At 40.3% G+C, this 22,148-nt stretch overlaps 1 protein-coding gene and 1 long non-coding RNA gene across 4 annotated transcripts in view; one reads left to right on the forward strand and one right to left on the reverse strand.

Annotated features, from left to right (window-relative positions):
* Nucleotides 1-22,148, reverse strand: part of sin3aa (SIN3 transcription regulator family member Aa) — an 86,084-nt gene that overhangs the window by 56,409 nt on the left and 7,527 nt on the right. For 2 of the 3 annotated variants that reach the window (XM_034175975.1, XM_034175976.1), the window contains exon 1: nucleotides 6,584-6,883. The exons of the other annotated variant lie outside the window; for it this stretch is intronic. The gene's annotated coding sequence lies outside the window, so the exon portion shown is untranslated. Of the gene's footprint in view, nucleotides 1-6,583; nucleotides 6,884-22,148 lie in introns of those variants that run through there. 3 annotated transcript variants of the gene reach the window in all.
* On the forward strand, nucleotides 5,708-7,071 carry LOC117515413. Its single transcript, XR_004562145.1, has 2 exons — nucleotides 5,708-6,195; nucleotides 6,306-7,071. It is a non-coding gene; the product is annotated as an uncharacterized LOC117515413 (long non-coding RNA).

Genomic DNA, 22,148 nt, shown 5'->3' on the forward strand with positions numbered 1-22,148 from the left:
TTTATTTTTACCAAATAAAGCTACAGCTTTTTTCAGACACCACAAAAGCTCAACTTTAAATAACTTATTTTTTCGGGCGTTTTTTCCATCGTTTTTTCCCCCCCGTTTTTTTTTATATATGAACTGTTTAGTGTTTCTTTATATTTAAAGAAATATTTTTATTTGTCCCAATCAGGAACATTTGCTGTGCAGACAACCAAACTTCCATTGATGAGCTGAACACCACGAAGTCCAGTCGAAAGAAAACATATCTGCTTTTCAGCAACACCACCAGAGTTCAAAGCTGCAGAAGAGACCTTCATCTGGTCCAGAGAATCCAGCAGAACATCACCTGCTTCTAAATAAAGGCTCTTTGAACAGCAACTATTTTATTATTTTTTAAAAAGCTGTTTCATTTTATATTTTAACAATAAATGAACGGATCATTAAAAATGTCCACAAAATCAAAGTCAAAAGACATTTGCACAGGTAGAAGCTCTCCACTTATTGTGCTCAAATTCATATTTTAGAAATGACTCTGTCCTGATAACATTAAAGGCAATTACATATTTTGGCGAAATTACAAGTTGAAATGACACACATACATACACACACACATATATATATAGTCATCATGAGGTTTGTCACAGAAATCCTACTTTACAGTCACACTGCAGTCATTGTTATATTATTTCCTGTTGCATTTATAATAAACATTAGTATTTATTTACAGTGTCTGTTTTTCTGTTTAAAATGAGATTTAAATAATCTACAAGAATTTAAAAAAAAATGTACAAATTTCCATGTTATTTTGTCTAAAAATAAATGTCTCAGGTTCATTATGTTAAACAACAAATGAAATAATCTGAAATAACAGGTGGTTTTAATTTACAGACAAAAGGTTTCTGAAGAACCATTTATTGATTTATTTAGCTATTTTAATTACAAGTGTTCTAAACTGTTTTTAACAGTAATCAGAAATAATGAGGTAACAACAAAAAACATTTAGAAGGATTTTTCTTCAGAAAACTGCTCCATAAATGAGCAGTCCTGTGACACGTTTCTGTTTTGCACGGATAAGTGGTTTCCACCGATCCATTTTGTACAGATGAGTGGTTTGGCTTGGCTGCCATAGGTAGGACGCCCCTTCCAAGATGGCGGCCAATGCGGTTTCTGCCACCCGTCTTCTGTGTTTTGGCCCGACGCGTCATTCCTATTGGACAACGCAAAGGTACGTCACAGCTCAGCAGGTCGGAAGTTACAATATGGTTCTCTGTCTGTCCAACACTGTACCAATTGCTATTGACTAACACACAACCCTTGCACCATGGTTAATACATACTGGCTCCAAACTGCCCAAGTTAGACAGTTGTGACCTTGCGTTTGACATTTCAAAGTTGCCTGAGGTCAAAAGGTCACATAACCAGTAAAAAGCCAACATGTGACTTCATGTAAATATTGCAAGGCTTTAGCCAGTAAAATGTGAATGGGCCATAGGCCCCTTGGAGTTGAGCATAATGGGCCTTTTGCCATGCAATTAACAGGCTTTTTTTTGTTTGTTTTTAATGTTTAACAACACATAACGAAACCCCTTTATATGCAAGCTGAATGTGATTGGTGTTGTGTAAATGGTTTCCATGTTTAATAATTTCATTACTTTGCTCTTGCTTTTATAGAAAAACAGATATCACTGTAGTGGCACATCATACATTCTGCACTTTTGCTTTAAAGTTAATGTCCTGTGGGTGCGAACTGACCAATGAATGATGTCAGACACATTGTCATAAAATGTATGTTTCTAATTATGAGAGCATTTCAAACTTGAGTTTTCATTGAAGGAATCGTGATGACATCACGCACTGGGCACGGCCAAACTGGTAGGGAGGAAACTCTAAATGCAGCCACTGACTGTGTGCACTCGGTGATCCATCACACACTGGCAGATCAGCATCGTGCATAAAAAACACATCACATCCAGATGGATGACAATCCATTTGAAAAATGTTTCACTTTGCAAGCATTTAGTCTCAAGGATCAGATGTGGTTTGGGTCAGAATGGTGTCCAATACAGGTGGAAGATGGGATCACAAGCTCACCCTGTGTTCACATAGACATTGATGGTTCTAACACATCACATTAAAAACAAACCTCCCCGTCTGTATTTTTTTTTTCCTTTTTTCCTTTGGTATTCTCTGTGCAGCTCCACATTTAGGCAATACGCTGTGACTGAAGTTCTTATGAGGGGTGCAAACTAAGGATCTGAATTTCGGCTCATTTTGAAATCAAACAGTTTAACACACGCAAAAGGGTGATTTTGCAGACAAACAGATGAACACAAAGTGCAAAGTTGGGCTGAATGGCATCAAAATGACAGTAAGCTGCGGAATATATATATATATATATATATATATTAGAAATGCGGGGAAAAAAAAAATCGATTCACGTCTGAATCGCGATTCTTATTTATTACGATTCTGAATCGATCCAAAATGTCCAAGAATCTATTTTTAAAAAGCATTTTATTAAACATTTCCTTTCTTACTCGCTGCGTGTACTGTTTGTCAGGCAACGGCTTCCATACTACAGCATCTCCACGAGGGGCGTGGGGGTCCGGCGTGCTTCAAACATTTGTGAGCTGCAGCTTAGCATGGCGGATGAAGAGCTAATTCGTCCAGCACCGTCTTTGCTGAAGGCAAATGTCTGGGTGCATTTTGGATTTTATTATTTGCTGCGTAAGAAGGAGCTTGACATGACTTATGCAGTGTGTAAAATCTGCAAAATGAAAGTTAAGTACTTCGGAAACACTTCAAATCCGCAAGCCCACATGCTACGTCATCACCAGGAGCTAAAAGAGGGGAGCAGCGGTCTCTGCCGAGTACTGACCAGCGCTTCGCTAAACTGCCAGTCAACTCCGAAGAGCAAAACAGTTAAGTAAATTTACATCTTTAGAATCACTTGATTAACCTTGTAAAGCTGCATTTTCTTAAACATAAACATTTTTTAAGTAATATAACTATTTCTCAGAGCTCTCTGAATCGAAAATCGATTCTGAATTGAATCGTCACCCCAAGAATCGGAATCGAACTGAATCATAACTTGTTGTACGATTCACATCCCTAATATATATATATAATACAAATAATGGATGGTAAGGAGTCCAACAAAGAGAAATATTGGATGAAGAAAAGTTATACTGGATGAGGCGTAGCGTGCTTGTCTACCTTATTAGTGTTTTTGGCATCCTTGGAGTTCAATATTTCCACCAGTTCCTCCTCTGTGAACTCAGCAAACCTCGCTGGCAGATGATTTTCTGCTGTTGTTGACATGTTTGTTGCCATTTTTTCAACCAGCGTCTGTCAGCTAGTTCCTGACCTCCGCTATGTCATTAGTGATGTCATCTCATGAATAATTGTATGCCGTGCTCTGATTGGCTAGCTGTTGGCAGTTAGCTCTAACGCTATTGGTCAGTGGGAACCGATCCAATATAACTTTTGGTCCTAGCCATTTTGGATCCCTTTGGATCCAACATAACTTTCTGGCGCCAAGCATGCCAAAATACAGGTAAATGATGGACAGAAAGGCTAATCTGGAGAACACACACACATATATACATATATACTCAACAAAAATATAAACGCAACACTTTTGGTTTTGCTCCCATTTTGTATGAGATGAACTCAAAGATCTAAAACTTTTTCCACATACACAATATCACCATTTCCCTCAAATATTGTTCACAAACCAGTCTAAATCTGTGATAGTGAGCACTTCTCCTTTGCTGAGATAATCCATCCCACCTCACAGGTGTGCCATATCAAGATGCTGATTAGACACCATGATTAGTGCACAGGTGTGCCTTAGACTGCCCACAATAAAAGGCCACTCTGAAAGGTGCAGTTTTATCACACAGCACAATGCCACAGATGTTGCAAGATTGAGGGAGCGTGCAATTGGCATGCTGACAGCAGGAATGTCAACCAGAGCTGTTGCTTGTGTATTGAATGTTCATGTCTCTACCATAAGCCATCTCCAAAGTTGTTTCAGAGAATCTGGCAGTACATCCAACCAGCCTCACAACCGCAGACCACGTGTAACCACACCAGCCCAGGACCTCCACATCCAGCATGTTCACCTCAAAGATCGTCTGAGACCAGCCACTCGGACAGCTGCTGAAACAATCGGTTTGCATAACCAAAGAATTTCTGCACAAACTGTCAGAAGCCGTCTCTGGGAAGCTCATCTGCATGCTCGTCTTCCTCATCGGGGTCTTGACCTGACTCCAGTTCGTCGTCGTAACCAACTTGAGTGGGCAAATGCTCACATTCGCTGGCGTTTGGCACGTTGGAGAGGTGTTCTCTTCACGGATGATGCAAAGGAGATGTGTTGCACTACATGAGGCAAATGGTGGTCACACCAGATACTGACTGGTATCCCCCCCAATAAAACAAAACTGCACCTTTCAGAATGGCCTTTTATTGTGGGCAGTCTAAGGCACACCTGTGCACTAATCATGGTGTCTAATCAGCATCTTGATATGGCACACCTGTGAGGTGGGATGGATTATCTGAGCAAAGGAGAAGTGCTCACTATCACAGATTTCGACTGGTTTGTGAACAATATTTGAGGGAAATGGTGATATTGTGTATATGGAAAAAGTTTTAGATCTTTGAGTTCATCTCAGACAAAATGGGAGCAAAACCAAAAGTGTTGCGTTTATATTTTTGTTGAGTATATATATATATATACACACACACACACACACACACACACTCAAATTGTTATGATGGGCTGATTTTATGTTTGTGGATCTTTTTGTTTTGTTTTATTTTTTGGAAGTCATGTGATCCACACAGGTGTATGTAATCAACGTGGGTGTACATAATTAAAGCTGCCACCTCCTTGTGTTTATTTATTTATTTTTTGGTCAAAGAGAAACGTTTGGTTCGTTGTTTTTTCTCCATCATTTATTCAACCATGGACGCACACGCAGAACGGCATTTAATGACTCTGTAACACAGGTGAACTGCAGCCTGACGCACGATGCGTACACCGGCCAGAGGGTGCACGAGTGTGTTTTTTGGACCACGTTTAAAAAGTTCCTCAACTTCAGAGCACGTCCTGCTGCTACACTCAGCCCATGCACACGGAACCAGACAGCAGAAAGATCGCAGACAGACATCAACGTCTGCAGCAGCAGGCTGATAACAGCGATCCCTCACGTGACCACTCATAAAATAATTGTACGCCTCCAAAAACTTGAAATCCTTCATGGTCGTCATCTCTGAGATTTAATTTCTCACAATATCGCTTTTGATCTTCGGGATCAAGAGTTGTGTCTGTGTGCACGTGCGGGAAAGGCGGAAGTAAATAACAGCGATCCCTTCTATAGCATAACCATAAATTAGCTTCTGATAACCGCGACTGTGGCTCTAATAATTACATAACAACGGAGCATTTAATAATGGTGACTTTTGCATCTGGAAAATGTAATGGAATCTCATACATCAAAAGTATGACTCAGCATCTCACAAAAGAGAAATTACATTATGTCAGTGTTTCCTAATTATGAGATACTATCTCAAACATCTGAGAGAGAGGACCACATTCGAAATAAGTATTTTATGCGTTTCGCGTTGGAATTTTAACCTAATAAAATGCACGCCGTAGTAATGAGAAGGGAAAGGCGAGGAGATGGAATGTTTCTTTTCCGAACTGAACGCAGAAATTGCGGTCAGCCGCGCAGCCAATCAGATGTCAAAGCCGCTGACGTCACAGACGAAACAAACAGGTGCTGTGTGGGAGTCATTGGAGAGAGATCGCCATTCACAACTTCCTCAAGGCAGCAACAGCGCTGCACGCACAGCGTCAGTCAAGATAAAGCTACTTTTCCGAACCGAGTGAAAGAATTAAAAGAGCGAGTAAAGTGACACACATCAGTTTCCGAGCCAAAGCGCAGCAGAAACGCTTGCTGGAGCGACTGTTTTAAAGCTTCAGTGAGCCGTTCATTAATTCATTTTCGTTTCAACCAAAACAACCAATTAAAAAAAAAATACCTGTGAGGTTTTGACAAACATGAATGTGGATTTCTTGTGGCGCGGCACCGTTAAAGGTGCTCGTTAGACTCCAAGCGTCCCCTTTATTTTCTGGCCTAGCAACAAGCAGCGACCTCACGCCCGCCATTTGGAGTGCTGCAAACTACACTCACATTTCGAGAAGGTAAGCAACAAATTAGCCGACTCGCTCGCTGTATGCCTGACTACACACCTCGGAAGTACACCAAAGACATTATTTCGTTGGGTTTAGCCAGTAATTTGTTTTGTCGGCAGGGTTTGGATGCTGCCTGTTAGCTGCTAGCTAATGTAAACAACATGACAGGCTAACGGCGAAGCACATGCAGCTAGCTGTTAGCGATCCGGGCTAGTAGCTGCTGCCGACACGGTCTGCCAGCGGGGAGCGTCAACTCTCACTGCTGTGGAGCTCTACGATCAAGTCCGGATACCAGCGATTGATGTGGAAATACATGTCGATTGACTGCATATTACACTTAAAGCATCTGCTAATTGCAGCTAACGTTAGCTTAGTGAATGGATCCATCTGAACTCACCCCTCTCCTAAACAGTAGGCTGAAGTTCGCAGATGATGCTTTGATAATCCGATACGTGCTCTGGACCACTATTACCTTTTGGCTGGAAGAGATACCGAAGCAGATCATGTGCAGAAATCAAATTAACAGAGACGTTGTTTTTTCTTTTCTTTTCTTTTAAAGAAATCATTCAAGCTGTAGATTGCAAACTGAAAATCTCCCCCGGAGAGGAAAACAATCTCCGTGAGGGGCGTGGCTACTACAAATATTCCAGCCTATGTCGCACGTCACTGGCCAGTTTAACCCAAAGGATCTCCCGGAAGGGAGGAGCCAAGCGTCCGGATTGTGAAGTGGCACCGTCAATCATGGATTTATCCTATCTACTTTGCCACGCCCACTTGACTGAGAAGCGCGACAATAGCAACGTCTAAATAAATGAATGCTTAGAGGGAGTGTCAGATTTTTAGTCCCAAATAAAATGACTCAGACATTAAAATTTTACTCATTTATGAATTTTATTTTTTCATTTACTTTTTTTTCTGAGAGAAAAAGGTTAAGTCTAAATGAGTGTTGATTTATTGACAGATTTTTTGAAGCATACTGGAGACATGGCTTTACTGCTGACAGTAAATAAAGTGGGATATGTGGTTTGGACAACTTTTATATGAATCAAGGCAGTGCATCTATGAAAACAAAAAAGAAGCATGTGTACTTTAAATATGGTTAAACCTCTTAATAATAAAAAACTGCATGTAATTTTTATGTAATGCAACTATGTACTTCCAATTTGTGATGTTTTACCTTTTAAAAAGCTATATAAATGAAAATAAATTTAAATTGAAATTAAAAGTGGCCTCTTTGGATTTGTACAGAAACTAGATTGTATGTATATGATTTTACAACAATTTTGAAACCTTGGCAAAATAATGGCATTTGCACACATAGTGGATGTTCACTCAGCTTTCTTACTTAATAGAAAAATAAACAAATCAATTATGAAGCAGTTATTTTTATTCCAAAAATTAACATTATGTCAAACAAATTAAATTTAACTGGGTTAATTAATTGCATATTGTTTTCTGCAGCCCTGTACATGTCCTGATTAGTACTTTTGGGGAAAACACTTAGGAACTTAGGAACACACTTAGGAGTTGCACCAGGAAAGGCATCCAGTGTGAAATTTGTGCCACGTCCCTATGAGGTTCTCTACCGGATCTGCTGTAGCAAGCCCAAGCAAGTGGGAGGCAGTTAAGGCTAAAAAAAACAAAAAAAAACAAAAACATATTGTCCAGATAAAGTACAGGACAAAAATATTTTATTAGAAAGTATTGAGGAACAAAATATTGAATCACTGGCAAAAAGAATCAATACACTGTTGCTCCTCTTTGGGCCTTTATGATAGGGTTGCAATAGATTAATCCAGAGAATAATCCACCGATTAACTGATTTGTTGTTTGGTCCATAAAATGCCAGAGAATGGTGAAAAATGACTGTTTTCCACCTTCTTTCCATAATTGTCCTGGCAAGGTCAACCATATGTTAGTTTGGGTGTCAAAGTTCTATTTCCTATCCACTTTCCATCAAATTTGTCTTACATATGGCGGTAGATTCCCAAATTAGGTCAAATTTACCAAAGGTCAATTATTGAGGTCAAATTCATTGTGGCTAAATGTCAAAATTTTCATTTGTCTGATTTGCACCAAAGCTAGCACACATGTAATACGCCTGTTCCACAGAGCGCCGTTCCTTCCTGCTTCATCCCGAACAGAAAATCAGGGACGTGTTTTGAAGCATCATAGTACTTTATTGATCTATCATTTGTCAATCTTGAATAAACTTGGTACACACAGTAATTATGGCCATGATCGGCACCAGTTTTGAAACTGGGGTGAAATTTTCGAGCCGTTTCAAAAATTTCATCCAGATTCACCAAATTTGCATCATTATGCGGTTACTTCCGGGTGTTCGTAGTCTTAACAGCTTCAGTCATGTTCAGACATCTTTAAATGGGGTAGTCCGAGTGAGTACAGCTTAAAAATTTGAAATAAAAGCAGCGTTTGTTTTTACTTTAGTTTTTGAGCGAGTTGCCAGTTATGCACATTATAAGCCAGCCTGATAGGAGGCATGCCGGTGTCAGCTCAACTTTCCCCCCTTCTGATTAGTCCCCCTGCCGTCACTGTGCATGTGTCATTTTGGAGTGTCAGCAGCGATTCACTGATTATTGCCTTGTTTCTGCTTAAAACTGCACTCCAGACATCATCTATGTCAGTGACAGATATCTGAAGCTTTTGTACAACAATCATTTCCACATAAATTCAGCATTATTTCATAATAAAAGACAGAGGAGCGATTAGACTACAACACCAGCGTGTCTGAGGTTGATTCTCTGTGTCTGACTCTATACTGATCAAAGGCAGTAATGTTATTATTAACTATCAGATGACAAAGTAAAACCTCTTAAGTCATTCCAAAGTCAGTTTTAAGCAGAAATGAGGCGATAATCTGTTCACTGGTGCTAACGCTCCGACATGACACATGCGCAGTGAAGGCAGGGGGACCGATCAGACCGCGACACCAGGTTCACACATGCGCAGACTACTGTAGAGGATTGCTCAGTCTAGGGGAGTGCTGAGACCCTGACACCGGAGTAAGCTGTTTCATCCTGTTTTTGCACTTTTTCTGGATCTTGGGGGATCGTAATAGAATGGTGCCCTGTGGTATAGGGGTGTAAGAGGATTCTTGTATTTCCCAAGTGAGGAAATTCAGGAACCCATACTGGATTTTCAGTCCAATTTCCACCAAAGCTGGCACACATACGTAGGTGGGTATACTACAAGTGAGTTCAACTTTATGAAAGGTTTGTTTTTGATTGCACAGTTATTGTGGTCAAAGGTTAGAATTTTAATTTTTTTATTTATTTATTTATTTTTTTTTACACACACAGAACAGTATGGAAAAAGCAAATACAAACCCACAGTGATGCTTGGCTTATATTCCCATTTCTTAACTTTATTTTTCATTTCTGGTCCACTTAACTTTGTTTGTTAAGAGCCGAAATCTGTAACTTTCAAATAGGTGGTGATATATCATGTTTCAGTAGGCCAATAAAGTTTTTTAGGGGAAGATGTATTGTCCAAATGGACAAAAATTACGTTTTTTATCCAAAAATCCCTTCGGGAGGTAAATTATGGCCCTTTTTAGGGTGGGGGTTAAAGGGGCCAAAACAGTGGCAGAGTCAAAATGTGGATTTTTACCTTTGAATATCTTTGTATGCCCTTAGTAAGCCTCACTGATCTTATGGTATATGAATGTATGGATGGAGTTCTCCCATTCAGCGTTATATTTTTCAAGGCTAACTGAGGGCACCGCTATAGGTGGCGCTTCAAGTTACAACGTTTGGCATTTTGGGCTACATTTGGGACCCTCCCAGGGCCTGCGTCCTGAATAAGCCTTGCTCATTTATGCATAGAAGACAGAAGACAGCGGAGGGGAGGCCAGCGAGCAGGAGGCCAGCTCAGTGGAACAACAGGTGGCTGACTTCCTGCAATCTAAAGGTATTCAAAGGGACTGTAATAACATTGAAGCGTGCCACCCCCTGCCCAGGAGAGAGGATGGAGACAAGCGAGCTGTTATAATGTTTGTCAACAGAAAACATAAAACGGCATTGTTAAAACAGGGACGGAAACTCAAAGGAACAAACGTATTCATCAATGAACATCTGACCAAAAGAAACGCAGACATCACCAGGAAAGCTCGTTTCTTAAAAAAGCAGGGAAAAATTCAACAGACATGGACATCCAACTGCAAAACATTTATCAAATTGAATGGAACACCAGAACAAGTGAAGGTTATGGTAATCAGGAACATCGAGGAACTGGACAAATACGACCAATAAGGTATGAGGACACAAACACATCACAACACCATGACACAGACCAGAGGAACCTATTCATCTACTACCTATTCATCTACATCTGGAGACAAGAAGGATATAACTCAAAGGATTGCTGATCATGGAAAAGTAGAACTGAGAACATTTAAATACACAGACCATAATGTACTGGACTTGGCGCACGATATAGACCCGGACAATAATTTCTTCTCAAATATCAATGACAGCTGTTGCTATTATACAGATGAACAGTTTAATCGGATCATTAAAACAGATAACAAATGATCAATAATCCATTTCAACAGCAGAAGTCTATATGCAAACTTTAACAACATTAAAGAATATTTAAGTCAATTTAAAAAAATATTTAACATAATTGCTATATCAGAAACATGGATCAATGAAGATAAAGGAATGGATTTTGAACTGGATGGATATGAATTTAACTGTGTAAACAGAAAGAATAAGAGTGGAGGAGGAGTGGCTGTGTATGTGGATAAGAACATGGATTATAAAATAGTAGACAATATGACAACTGTGATCGATAACTTATTAGAATGTATAACTATTGAAATATGTGAAGAAAAAAGCAAAAATGTATTAGTCAGCTGTATATATAGAGCACCAGGATCTAGTATTGAAACATTCACTGTATGGAAAAAAAAGTTCTCAAAAACTAATCAAAAACTGTTCATTTGTGGTGACTTAAATATTGATCAGCTCAATCCAAATAAGCATAAAATAATAGATGAATTTATCAATATAATGTACAGTATGAGTTTATATCCAAAAATCACCAGGCCAAGCAGAATTACATCCCATAGTGCTACCTTAATTGATAATATATTCAGCAATGATATTGAGAATAATACTGAGTGGATTATTAATCAATGACATTAGTGATCATCTACCAGTTTTCATCGTTTATAACAGAAACCATCGGCGGAATCAGCCAGAGGAGAAAATAAAATACAGGCGAGTGCGGACAGAGGAAAACATGAACACACTAAAGAAGGATTTACAGGAGCAAAACTGGGAAAAGGTATACAGTGAAAGTGATGTTGATAGTGCATGTGAAACTTTTTTACAAATATTTACATCATTATATGATAAAAATTGTCCAATTAAACAAGACTACAGAAAACAAAAAATCCAAGATCGACCATGGATGACGAAAGGGTTACGAAATGCATGTAATAAGAAAAATACACTGTATAGAGAATTAATAAAACTAAAGACTAAAGAGGCAGAAAATAGATATAAGAAATACAAAAATAGATTAATATTATACGGGTATGTAGGAAGGAATATTATAGTAACATATTATATAATAACAAAAACTCAGCCATATGGGGTGTGCAGCCAGTACATTCTGAGTGCCGGTCCCAAGCCCGGATAAATGAGGAGGGTTGCGTCAGGAAGGGCATCCGGCGTAAAACAAGCCAACCCAACTATGCAGACTCGCAATCGAATTCCCATACCGGATCGGTCGCGGCCCGGGTTAACAATGTCTGCCACCGGTGCTATTGCCCAACAGGTTGCCGGTGGAAATTGGGCTACTGCTGGGCGAAGACGACAAAGAAGAGGAGGAAAACGTTGCCACGAACAGCGGGAGAAGAAGAAAACTAGAAGGGTGGAAATGAGAGTGGGGACTTTGAATGTTGGTAGTATGACTGGTAAAGGGAGAGAGCTGGCTGATATGATGGAGAGGAGAAAGGTAGACATATTGTGTGTGCAAGAGACCAAGTGGAAGGGAAGTAAGAGCAGGAGCATCGGCGGTGGGTACAAGTTGTTGTACCATGGTGAGGACAGGAAGAGAAATGGTGTTGGGGTCATTTTAAAGGAAGAGTATGTTAAAAGTGTGTTGGAGGTTAAGCAAGTGTCTGACAGGGTGATGAGTGTGAAGTTGGAAATTGAAGGGGTGATGATGAATATCATCAGTGCATATGCCCCACAGGTAGGTTGTGAGATGAAGGAGAAAGAAGATTTCTGGAGTGTGTTAGATGAGGTGGTGGAGAGTGTGCCCAAGCATGAAAGAGTGGTGATAGGAGCAGACTTCAATGGGCATGTTGGTGAAGGGAACAGAGGTGATGAGGAAGTAATGGGTAGATATGGTATCAAGGATAGGAATGGGGAAGGACAGATGGTAGTTGATTTTGCAAAAAGGATGGAAATGGCTGTGGTGAATACCTACTTTAAGAAAAGGGAGGAGCACAGGGTAACATATAAGAGTGGAGGAAGGTGCACACAGGTGGACTACATTCTTTATAGGAGATGCAAGCTAAAAGAAATCACAGACTGTAAGGTGGTAGCAGGAGAGAGTGTCACTAGACAGCATAGGATGGTTGTTTGTAGGATGACTTTAGAGGTAAAGAAGAAGAAGAGAGTGAGAGCTCAACAAAGGATCAGATGGTGGAAGCTGAAGGAGGAAGACTGTTGTGTGAAATTTAGCGAGCAGGTGAGAGAAGCACTAGTTGGAGGGGAAGCAATTTTGGACAACTGGAAAAGTACTGCAGATGTGGTGAGGGAGACAGCTAGGGCAGTACTGGGTATGGCATCTGGACAGTGGAAGGAAGACAAGGAGACTTGGTGGTGGAATGAAGAGGTCCAGGAAAGCATAAAGAGAAAGAGGTTGGCGAAAAAGTTTTGGGATAGTCGGAGAGATGAAGAAAGTAGACAGGAGTACAAGGAGATGCGGCGTAAGGCGAGAAGAGAAGTGGCAAAAGCAAAGGAAAAGGCATATTGCGAGCTGTACAAGAAGTTGAATAGTAAGGAAGGAGAAAAGGACTTGTACCGATTGGCCAGACAAAGGGACAGAGCTGGAAAGGATGTGCAGCAGGTTAGGGTGGTAAAAGATGCACATGGTAATGTGCTGACAAGTGATGAGTGTGTGCTGAGAAGGTGGAGGGAATATTTTGAAGAGTTGATGAATAAAGAAAATGAGCGAGAGAAAAGGCTGGATTATGTGGTGAGAGTAAATCAGGAAGTAAAAGAGATTAGCAAGGACGAAGTGAGGGCTGCTATGAAGAGGATGAAGAGTGGAAAGGCAGTTGGTCCAGATGACATTCCAATGGAGGCATGGAAATGTCTAGGAGAGATGGCAGTAGAGTTTCTAACCAGATTGTTTAATAAAATCTTGGAAAGTGAGAGGATGCCTGAGGAGTGGAGACGAAGTGTGCTGGTTCCTATTTTCAAGAACAAGGGTGATGTGCAGAGCTGCAGTAACTACAGAGGCATAAAGCTGATCAGCCACAGCTTGAAGTTATGGGAAAGAGTAGTAGAAGCTAGGCTTAGAAAACAGGTGAAGATCTGTGAGCAGCAATATGGTTTCATGCCGAGAAAGAGCACTACAGATGCAATGTTTGCTCTGAGAATACTGTTGGAAAAGTACAGAGAAGGACAGAAAGAGTTATATTGTGTGTTTGTGGACTTAGAAAAAGCTTATGATAGGGTGCCAAGAGAAGAGTTGTGGCATTGTATGAGGAAGTCTGGAGTGGCAGAGAAGTACGTTAGGGTAGTGCAGGACATGTACAAGAATAGTGTGACAGCGGTGAGATGCGCAGTCGGAATGACAGACTCATTCAAGGTAGAGGTGGGATTACACCAAGGATCAGCTCTGAGTCCTTTCTTGTTTGCAGTGGTGATGGACAGGTTGACAGATGAGATCAGACAGGAGTCCCCATGGACTATGATGTTTGCAAATGACATTGTGATCTATAGTGAGAGTAGAGAGCAAGTTGAGTCTAGTCTGGAGAAGTGGAGATATGCTTTGGAGAGAAGTGGAATGAAAGTCAGTAGAAGCAAGACTGAGTACATGTGTGTGAATGAGAGGGAGCCCAGTGGAATAGTGCAGTTACAAGGAGTAGAAGTGGTGAAAGTAGATGAGTTTAAATATTTGGGGTCAACTGTTCAAAGTAATGGAGAGTGTGGTAGAGAGGTGAAGAAGAGAGTGCAGGCAGGGTGGAGTGGGTGGAGAAAGGTGGCAGGAGTGATTTGTGACCGAAGAATATCAGCAAGAGTGAAGGGGAAAGTTTACAAAACAGTAGTGAGACCAGCTATGTTGTATGGTTTAGAGACAGTGGCACTAACAAAAAGACAGGAGGCAGAGCTGGAGGTGGCAGAGCTGAAGATGTTGAGATTCTCTTTGGGAGTGACAAGAATGGACAAGATTAGGAATGAACATATCAGAGGGACAGCTCAGGTGGGACGGTTTGGAGACAAAGTCAGAGAGGCGAGATTGAGATGGTTTGGACATGTGCAGAGGAGGGACCCAGGGTATATAGGGAGAAGGATGCTGAGGATGGAGCCACCAGGCAGGAGGAGAAGAGGGAGACCAAAGAGGAGGTTCATGGATGTGCTGAGAGAGGACATACAGGTGGTTGGTGTGACAGAGGAAGATACAGAGCACAGGGTGAGATGGAAATGATTGATCTGCTGTGGTGACCCCTAACGGGAACAGCCGAAAGACAAAGAAGAAGATTATATAATAACAAAAACAATATTAAAGGAATATGGGATATATTAAATAGCATTATCAAAAATGGTAATAAAAAACAGAGTTACCCTCAGTATTTCATTGATAATAATGTCAAGAAGGAAAATAAGGATGAGGTAGTCAACGGTTTTAATAATTTTTTTGTAAATATTGGACCAAGCTTGGCAGAAAAAATTCCCGATTCCCAACCTGAGGATTGGGATAATAATCTCATAGAAAGAAATCCCTGTTCAATGTTCCTCACAGCAGTGGATGGAAAAGAAATTATAGACATTGTGAATAATTGTAAATATAAAACATCTACTGATTTAAATGAAATTGATGTGGTGGTGGTAAAACAGGTCATTGAATGGATTGTAGAACCATTAACATACATCTGTAACTTATCATTTCAAACCGGTAAATTTCCCAATCAAATGAAAATAGCTAAGGTTGTGCCGCTGTATAAGACTGGGGATAGACACCACTTCACAAATTATAGACCTGTTTCTTTGCTTCCACAATTTTCCAAATTATTAGAAAAGTTATTCAATAATAGATTAGACAAATTCATAAATAAACATAAATTACTTACTGATAGTCAATATGGATTCAGAGCACATAGTTCAACATCACTTGCACTAATAGAATCAGTTGAGATTACAAACGCCATAGACCACAAATTACATTCAGTTGGAATATTTATAGACCTTAAAAAGGCTTGATACAATCAATCATGACATATTAATCAATAAACTTGAACAGTATGGGATTAGGGGGTTGGTGTTGCACTGGGTGAGAAGCTACTTAAGTAACAGAAAACAGTTTGTGAAGTTGGGGGAATATACATCATCATGCTTGGACATTGCTTGTGGAGTCCCACAGGAGTCAGTATTGGGTCCAAAACTGTTTCTAATTTATTTACATGATATTGTCAATGTTTCCAAAATATTAAAATTAGTATTATTTGCAGATGACACAAGCATTTTTTGTTCAGGGGGGGATTTGCAGGAGTTACTGAGGAGGATCAGTATAGAAATGGGAAAATTGAAAATATGGTTTGACAGAAACAAATTATCATTAAACTTAAGTAAAACAAAATACATGTTATTTGGCTATTGTAATACAGACATACAGGTTCAGTTACAAGTTGAGGGGGTAGATATTGAAAGGGTACATGAAATAAGTTTCTGGGGGTGATAATAGATGATAAGATAAACTGGAAGACTCATATAAAACATATACAAAGTAAACTGTCAAGAAGCATTTCAGTTCTAAACAAAGCAAAACATATTCTGGACCACAACTCACTCCGCATTCTTTACTGGTCACTGGTTTTACCATATTTACAGTACTGTGCAGAGGTATGGGGTAATACTTATAAAGGTACAACACAATCACTATCAGTAATGCAGAAAAGAGCTATAACAATTATTCATAATACTGGCTATAGAGATCATACAAATCCACTATTTTTACAATCCAAAATCTTAAAATTCACAGACTTGGTTCATTTTCAAACAGTACAAATCGTGTATAAAGCAATAAACAATTTACTTCAGCAAATATTAAAAATATGTTTTTTAACAGATCAGGGGATTGCAATCTGAGGGGGAAATTTAATTTAAAGCATCAGTGGGCACGAACAACATTAAAAGGTTTCTGTATTTCTGTCTGTGGGGTGAGGATGTGGAACACATTGGGAGTGGGGCTCAAGCAATGTCCAAGCATGAACCAGTTCAAACAGCGGTACAAAAATATGGTTTTTTTTTCTAGGTATAGGGAGGAGGAAGGGTAATGAGGGTTAGGGTGTTTTTTGTTTTTTGCTTCGGCTTGTAAATATATAGTATTTTGTATGTAAGTAGGTATGTGTAGGTGTATATTTATGTGTGTGTGTGTGTGTGTGTATATATATATATATATATATATATATATATACGAGGGCTGTCAATAAAGTTACGGTCCTTTTTATTTTTTTCAAAAACTATATGGATTTCATTCATATGTTTTTACGTCAGACATGCTTGAACCCTCGTGCGCATGCGTGAGTTTTTCCACGCCTGTCGGTGACGTCATTCGCCTGTGAGCACTCATTGTGGGAGGAGTCGTCCAGCCCCTCGTCGGAATTCCTTTGTCTGAGAAGTTGCTGAGAGACTGGCGCGTTGTTTGATCAGAATTTTTTCTAAACCTGTGAGACACATCGAAGTGGACACGGTTCGAAAAATTAAGCTGGTTTTCAGTGAAAATTTTAACAGCTGATGAGAGATTTTGAGGTGATTCTGTCGCTTTAAGGACTTTTCACGGTGCGAGACGTCGTGCAGCGCTCTCAGGCGGCGTCATCAGCCTGTTCAAGCTGAAAACCTCCACATTTCAGGCTCTATTGATCCAGGACGTCGTGAGAGAACAGAGAAGTTTCAGAAGAAGTCGGTTTCAGCATTTTATCCGGATATTCCACTGTTAAAGGAGATTTTTTTTAATGAAAGACGTGCGGACGGGTCCGCGCGTCGGGACGCAGCCGACGCGGTGTGGCAGCACAGGAAAAACACCTCCGTGTTGATAACCATTTGTAAAATCCAGGCGGCTTTTGATGGCTTTCAGTGGAGTGAGTATATGAGAAATTGTTTAACAGGCAGGACATGTTCCAACTTGTCCTTAAGGCTTTCAACAGAGGTGTTTTTCCTGTGGCGGAGCGTCGCGGCGGCTGCGTCCCGACGCGCGGACCCGTCCGCACGTCTTTCATTAAAAAAATCTCCTTTAACAGTGGAATATCCGGATAAAATGCTGAAACCGACGTCTTCTGAAACTTCTCTGTTCTCTCACGACGTCCTGGATCAATAGAGCCTGAAATGTGGATGTTTTCAGCTTGAACAGGCTGACGACGCCGCCTGAGAGCGCAGCGCGACGTCTCGCACCGTGAAAAGTCCTTAAAGCGACAGAATCACCTCAAAATCTCTCATCAGCCGTTAAAATTTTCACTGAAAACCAGCTTAATTTTTCGAACCGTGTCCACTTCGATGTGTCTCACAGGTTTAGAAAAAATTTGATCAAACAACGCGCCAGTCTCTCAGCAACTTCTCAGACAAAGGAATTCCGACGAGGGGCTGGACGACTCCTCCCACAAGGAGTGCTCACAGGCGAATGACGTCACCGACAGGCGTGGAAAAACTCACGCACGCGCACGAGGGTTCAAGCATGTCTGACGTAAAAACATATGAATGAAATCCATATAGTTTTTGAAAAAAATAAAAAGGACCGTAACTTTATTGACAGCCCTCGTATATATATATATATATATATATATATATATATATATATATATATATATATATATATATATATATATATATATATATCGGTTTAGGTGTGTAGGAATCTATGTGTATATGTGGCAAAGGGTATTACTGGTTGTGGGGAAGAAGGGGTAGGGAAAAATAAGCTGATGCTTCACCCTACCCCTTTTCGGACATGTTGGGTACACAGTAGGAACTTTTTGGTTGTTGTCTTCACTGATCTATCTTGTAATTGTTGTTGTATCAAATGTTTGAAATAAACAGTTTTCATTCGTTCATTCATATTTGGATACACTGGGACAAGTTCTTTCCAAATTTGCATAAATGTGGTAGCTTAGTTAGGATGTTTTTGCATAGGTGGTGCTCTTTATGTTAAGAATACGATAACTGGCAATTTTCATTAGGCCATATCTCGGTGTGCACCCTACGGATTTCAGGAAGACTTTTTCCCTCATTATCCCACACGTAGTGTTAATAAGGCAGAATGCCTTCTTGATATCTTTTATCATGAATAGCAGAGATACAGAGGAACATAAACAAGTTTCACTGAAATCCATACTGTAACATGATATATCACCCCCTTTTAGAAACCATTACACAGTTACAGACTATGGCTCTTAATATACATCTATTCCTGCATTTCATTTACCACTTTTGTAATGTTTCAATACATTCTTACAACAGTTGGGATGTTTTGGCATTGAGGACACCAAGTGATGAAAGTATTTCTGGTATTATTTTGTCCCATTCTTCCTGTAAACACGTTTTAAGGTGTGTAACAGGTTGGGGTTGTGTTGCCTTTTCAGTTCAAAGTTCTCCACACATTCTCTACTGAAGGTGGATTAGGATTGCAGGTAGGTCAGTCCAGTGTCTGTATCCTTTTCTTCCACAGTCATGCCTTTGTAATATGTGCAGAATGTGGTTTTGCATTGTGTTGTTGAAAAATGCAGGGTTGTCCCTGGAAAATAAGTCATTTTGAAGGCAAAATCTCAATGTACTTTTCTGCATTAATGCCTCCATTACAGAGGTGTAAATTACCTTTGCCAAGGGAACTGACACAACCCCATTCCATGACAGACCCTGGTTTTTGGACTTGGTGCTGATAATAGTCTAAATCAGGGGTAGGCAACCTGTTCCAGAAAGAGCCATGAGGGTGCAGGTTTTCTTTGCAGCCACTGACTCCACCAGGTGATTTCACTGATTAACTGATTCCATCTGCTCAAAGTGATATTAATCAGTAAAATCACCTGGTGGAGTCAGTGGCTGCAAAGAAAACCTGCATCCTCATGGCTCTTTCTGGAACAGGTTGCCTACCCCTGGTCTAAATGGTGCTTTTTGTCTGTGGTCTGGCACACATGGTGTCCATTTCTTCCAAAAAAGATCTATAACTATGATTGGTTTGACCACAATGTATGTTATCACTGTGTGATGGTCCAACCCAAATGCGTCCAGGCCCAGAGACATCAGTGCCACGTCTGGACAAATTTAACATAAGGGAGTGTGTGTCTGCATGTGTGTGTGTGTTTGTTTGAACTGCAAAGATTTAAGTATAATAATGTAACTATTTACTGTATTGCTTGACAAAGATTTCCCAAAGTAATCCCTTGCTCATGTACTTGTATACAGGGGCGGCTTCTTCATAAGGGTAATTTGGGCGACGCACTGCCAAACGGGAAAAGGAGGGATTTTTTTTTCTGTCTGAGTCTACCCCTATTAGAGTGGTTATCAGTATTCCAGACCATTTGATCTGCCTCTGAATGTCATTGTCCCATCAGGTCCCGCCCATTTTGACGCGTTTTGCGTCAGGTTGAAAATTGCTCCACCACATCTCTTCCAGACTCTCATGAAAAATCAAAATTTTTCACAAAACTGAGCTTCCAATGCAATCCTCATGGGTTGCAGGTGTTCGCAGCATGTTACATGTTGACATCTTACACAACTGTGAAAAAGGCGGGCTGTGGCGTCCATCAATGCTGCGTTCAAAACCCCTGACAAGCTCAGAGCCTTGGACTCCGAACTCAATAAGTGGATTTACAGAGGAGACGGGCGGGGTTTTTTTTTCACTCTTCTGGGTGTTTCTGCTGGAGAGTGCGTTACAGTCATGCAAACCATTATTTATATTATTTTATGGTGTAGGGGTGGTGACCAAGTGGTTAGTGCACTTTGTTTCAGTGCGGAAGGTTCCTGGTTCAAACCTCACCCCTGCCACATCTCTCCATGTAATATGGAGTTGGGTCAGGAAGGGCATCTGGCGTAAAACTTGTGCCAATTCAACATGCAGATCCACCTCAGATTTACTGTGGTGACCCCGAGTGAAAACAGGGGAGCAGCCGAAGATACTTACTTAGTGACTTTTATTTATATTATTTTATTGTGTTATTATGGCTGATATAATAACACATTCATTTACATTAATTAATTATTGCACCTATAACGCCTTCATTTTTTAAAATCACAATTAATCGCACTTTGCTCGGTTTTGTTTAGATGTCACTGACATCTAGTGTATGCTGCCATCTAATGGAGATATTGCTGTATGAGTTAATCAGCTAACAGCAAATTGTCGTGCTTAAAGGACATGTTGCACGTTTTTTTTAATGTCCCAGTTTGCAACACATCGATGCATTCATGACTGTCAGTCTCTCCGTGCACATGCAGTCATAATTAGTGGTCTCTGATGTTTTTTATTGCTCTGCTTGAGCATGTTAACGGGTACATTTACAGAAAACATCTCACTCGGCAATTCTCTGCATGTGATGTACATATTAGCAAAACAGAAACATCCCGATGGCTGACAGACAGAGCGAAATTAATGCAGTTATGTCCGATAACGAAGCCTCTGTGCTTTTCTTTGAAAATGATGGCTCGGATTTACAGAGGAGACGACACACTTCAACCCGAAACACTTAACTTTTTCAGAGTCTGCTGGATTTTGGAACCTAATTGTGGTGATGCTCTGTTTGTGTCACAGGATGCTGTTTTACTGCTGGTGTGAACATGATGGACGTGGACTGTCTCCACCACACTGTTTTTACAGACTGCCTGGACATGCAGATGTTGGGAAAAAAACTCAGAAGACACTATTTTCAGGAGATAATAGACTCTCTAACATGCACAATCATGACAAAAGTTGAGCTGAAGGCAGAGTTGAAATTGTACATTATGCGCACGTGTGATGAGAACCTGAGGGCAAGTGGACCTGGGCATTATTCTCTGGCTGGCCATCTGTACCTGAGGACTAGTGAAACTTGAAATTGTTCTCTGGGTGTCCATCTATTTGAGGACTAGTGGACCTTTAATCCCTTGGCTGGTGATCACGCTCGCAGTGTGAGCCTAGAGGCTCCTTTAATGTTGGGGACATTTTATTTGGAAATCTTTACAACTGGGTGAGTAGCATGTTCATTTTTTCATCTTTTGCTTTGTGTTCCTTTCAATGGAGCTTTCAATGAAAATAAAATTTTTATTTTACTTTGAAAGAGTCTGTGGGAATTTGTATCCTGGTTTGTGTGTGCTGCTTTAACGCACAGCTGCAGCGTTGTACATGGATGGAAAATATCACAGATCTGATCAGACAGATGTGATCATATCTGTGATATTCCATGTACAAAGCTGAAATTAACAGCTGAGATGCGGAATCAAACAAAGCAGCATACTGTTTTCATTTAACACACACACACACACACACACACACACACACACACACACACACACACACACACACACACACACACACACACACACACACACACACACACGTACAGTATACAACCCCTGGCAAAAATTATGGAATCACCGGCCTCGGAGGATGTTCATTCAGTTTAATTTTGTAGAAAAAAAGCAGATCACAGACATGACACAAAACTAAAGTCATTTCAAATGGCAACTTTCTGGCTTTAAGAAACACTATAAGAAATCAGGAAAAAAAAATTG

This window comes from Thalassophryne amazonica, chromosome 8 (genome assembly GCF_902500255.1).
Source record: "Thalassophryne amazonica chromosome 8, fThaAma1.1, whole genome shotgun sequence".
Lineage (NCBI taxonomy): Eukaryota > Metazoa > Chordata > Actinopteri > Batrachoidiformes > Batrachoididae > Thalassophryne > Thalassophryne amazonica.